Here is a 4343-nt window from a genome sequence, read left to right as displayed (position 1 = left end):
TTTGAAGTTAAAGATTTGGAAAAAACCAAACTTTGTCTTGGTCTTGAGCTAGAGCATAAAGAGAATGGAATAATAGTCCATCAGTCGGGATATACTGAAAAGTTGCTCAAACGATTTAATATGGATAAATCTCATCCATTGAGCACTCTCATGGTTGTAAGGTCTCTATATCCCCAAAAGGACATGTTTCGTCCTAAAAATATGATGAAGAGATACTTAGTCCTAAAATACCATATCTAAATACAATTGGGGCTCTTATGTACCTGGCACAATGTACGAGACCGGATATCAAGTTTGCGGTAAATCTATTGGCACGATTTAGTTCTAAGTCAACGCGAACACATTGAAATGGGATTAATCAAATCTTTCGATATTTTCGAGGAATCATGGATTTAGGATTATATTATTCCAATGATTTGACTATCTCTGGTTTAGTTAGATATGCTGATGCAGGATATCAATCTTATCCGCACAAATCTCGCTCTCAAACCGGTAATGTATTTTGTTATAATGGCTCCGCCCTTTCATGGCGAACTACCGTCTACGAAACAAACGCTGGTAGCGACATCTTCAAACCACTCAGAGATTATTTCTCTATATGAAATTGGAAAAGAGTGTGTTTGGTTAAGATTCATTATAACTCATATTCTGAACTCATGTTTTCCGGAGCCGGTTGAATTACCTCTCACTGTAATTTATGAAGATAATGCAGCTTGTATTGAACAAGTTGAGGGAAGATATATGAAAGGCGATAGGACCAAGCATACCTCGCCGAAATTATGCTATACTCATTATGATCCAAAATAGTCGACAAGTCGATGTTAAGCAGATATGATCCATAAACAATCTTACTGATATTTTTACCAAATCATTATAAACATCGACTTTTGAGAAATTTGTATGTGATATTAGTATGTGGCGAGTTTATAAGAAGTAGGATTGAAAAGTTCTTGAAGTGACAATATGGTTCGTTTGAGCGGACGCATCATACCCTATATGTATTTTTATCCTTCAATCAATATTTTATTCCCACTACATTTTTCTTGTCAAAATTTTTAACTAAACGACTTGAAATCGTCTTTTATTAATATATATCTTTATAATATATGATATAATTCGTGTATTCTTTTTACTCACTCAAATTTTATTTTTAACGGCGAGATTTTAGTGTGGCACGTAAGTATAATTAGAACATTCGAGAGTGAGTGTTATATATGATAAAGTGCAATTGGATGTCAATCTTATTAATAACCACAAAATTCTATCTACAATCCTGATAAAAATCAAAGTTCTATCGGATTAAATTTCTGCGCTCAAAAAGTTATATATAACAATAAATTAAAATTAATATTATTCTATTTTAAGACGGTAAAATTTTCCGCATACTAAAAGGGACTTCATTCACTTATAAGATACTTAAAGGAAGTAGTAGTACAGAGACGCTGAAGTAGTGAGAAATCACTTTTAAAAATATAATAATAATAAAATCACTTTTATATCTATATACTTTAATTTTTTAATTAAGTTTGAACACTATTTCTGTTGCTGCAAACGGCCTGGGCTCTTCACCTGTGGTCATGGTATCTGCTGACACAGGTGTGCGGCAGTTTACGTTAGTTGGCTATTTTCGGCAAACCTCATTAATTCCAGAATATATGATTTGATCCTCCAGCACAAGTCAGAATGGAAAACTAGTTATTGAGAATCCTGGTTGATTCATTCCTATTTTGATGAAGATTTGATTTGATTTGAAGTATTACTTAGTTTCCTTATTGGAAAAGGAAACTAGCTATCAAAACAAAAGTCAACCGGCAATAGGATTCTGTTGTGTAGGAATCCCTATTTCAGTGGGATTCTGATTGAAGGTGACCACGAAATTAATACTGAAGATCTTGATTTGATTTGATACGGTTTGGAGCAGTATATAAAGAAGACGAAGAGACAAATCATTCAAGCACTTTTCACCTTCTTCTTTGAGCATAAAAGAGAGCACTCATCAAACTTTGGAGAGTTATTTATTTCAGTGCATTGCGTCTGCAACACCTGTGATCTGAAAGAGGGTTACAGCAAGCCCTTACCCGATTGGTAAGGCACATCGTGTAAGTCCTAGACTGTGTTAGTTTAGGCTGTGTGAGGTAAGAGCGAAGAATACACTTAGTAAAATAGGGAGTCGGTTATAGATGAGCGAGTTGTAACCCGAGTACTTGCCTATTGTTACAAAGATAGTGGAATACCGTTTTACCTCTGGGCTAGGCCCCGCAGATGTAGGGAAACCGAACTGCGTAAACATATCGTGTGTTGCTTTATTTTTCTGCACTGTTTTTATCTTACTGCGCTAACGGGCTCCTGTGAGCACACCTGTTATTTAACTTGTGATTACAGTCAGTATCACCTTTAAGTGGTATCAGAGCGGGCTTGAGAAAGTATCTCGAGAAAAGATCTTGCAGATACTGACTATGGAAGATAAGATAGAAAAAGGTGGCTCAACCACACGGCCTCCGTTGCTGACAGATATTAACTATGACTACTGGAAAATCAGGATGAAGTGGTACCTAAAGAGTCAAGATGAGGCAATCTGGCGTGCTATGCAGGTACAGTGGACACCTCCCACTGCGACCACAGATGGCGTGGTGACTGTGAAACGTGAAGATCAGTGGAGTGTTGCTGAAATAACCCTCTGCACAGCCAACAGTAAGGCCATTAGCATCATTCAATGTGCACTTCGTCCCAGCGTATACAAGATTATTCAAAATCTTGAAACTGCAAAAGAAGCTTGGGATGCACTCCAACTTACCTACGAAGGATCTCGATCAGTGAAGCAATCCAAGCTGCACATGAAACTTAATAAGCCCAAACCAAGCAATCTCACTATGAAAGATGATGAATCCATTGCTGAGTTTGAAAAGAATATTCGATACATAGCTAATGAATCCTCTGCTCTTGGCGAGGTAATTCCTGAGTCGAAGCTGGTAAGGAAAGTGATAATCTCTCTGCCCGAAAAATTCAACTCGAAGATAGATGCAATCAACGAGTCAACTGAATTCGAGAATCTGGGTTTTGATGATCTGATAGGTAAACTCAGAACCCATGAGATGACACTGGACATGAGGAACAGGGACAAGCCCAAACCAAAATCTGTTGCTTTTAGATCTGGTGTAGAAGCGGTACCCGTGCGCACAGAGGAAGAACAGTTTGTCCGTGATCAGCTGGCTCTTCTGACCAAAAACATGGGTAAGATGTACAGGAAACTTAATAAGCCCAAATATAGAGATTATTCACCCCCCAATGTTCCAAAGAATAATCGAAACTTCCAATTTAAAACTGAGCTTGGAGGAAGCGGGCAGAGATTCAAGCAGGGTGAAACAAGTGAGGCTAAAACCAGACTCAGGAAAGAAAAGATTTAGTGTCATGAGTGTCAAGGTTTCGGGCATATGGCTGCAAAGTGTGCAAACACCCTTGAGAAACAAAAGAAGTCTTTTATTTCTACATGGAGCGATGAGGAGACAACTGAAGATGGGTCTGAATCAAGTGACAATGAGAGTGAAATTGAATTTCCTGCTTACAGAGCACTCACAGCCCATGCACCTGTGACCACAGGACCTGTCAGCACAGCCAAGTCACGAGAAATCCAGGAATCAAAAGATGACTCAGACAATGATGAAGATGAAGACATACATACTGCATTCAAGAATCTTCTTGAAAAAATGAGTGAGTCCTTGCATATCAATCATCTTCTAGTTGAGGAAAATGAGCAATTAAAGGAAGAACGACGAGACTCCGACAAAATAACAGAAAAATACGAGAATGAGATCAAGCAGCTGAAGTCGGACTTGGCTGAATCTGAGAAGAAAATTGAAGAAGCTAATCAGGTCATTAAGAGATTCAACCAGGGAAAAGGAAAACTTGATGAGATTCTGACTAGTGCCACTCCAAAGAACAATGTTTTCGGGATCGGACACAAAGCCCCAAAGACAGAAAAAGGAAACACATCTGGGCATAAAAACAGAGTAACAAAACGCAGAATCATATGCCACTACTGTGACAAGCCTGGACACATCAGACCGTGGTGCTATAAACGTCAAAATGATATTCGAAGGCTGATCTCCACTCTTCCAAACAAAGCTCCTAGAAAGAAGGTCGATGTTGTTAACCACTCTCAACCTAAGATCTGGGTTCCGAAAAAGGATTTGAAGAGTCTCATGTGCAGGTTCTCATCAAAGCATGTAAGTGATTGGTACTTTGACAGTGGCTATTCGCAGCATATGACAGGAGAAGAAGACCTGTTAAAAAATATAGTGTTCAAGAACAGGGGAACTGTCACATATGGAGATGGAAGTGCGAAC

This window comes from Rutidosis leptorrhynchoides, unplaced genomic scaffold (assembly GCF_046630445.1).
Source record: "Rutidosis leptorrhynchoides isolate AG116_Rl617_1_P2 unplaced genomic scaffold, CSIRO_AGI_Rlap_v1 contig447, whole genome shotgun sequence".
NCBI lineage: Eukaryota > Viridiplantae > Streptophyta > Magnoliopsida > Asterales > Asteraceae > Rutidosis > Rutidosis leptorrhynchoides.
The sequence above is the reverse complement of the archived record's forward strand: the minus strand, read 5'-3'. Positions refer to the sequence as shown.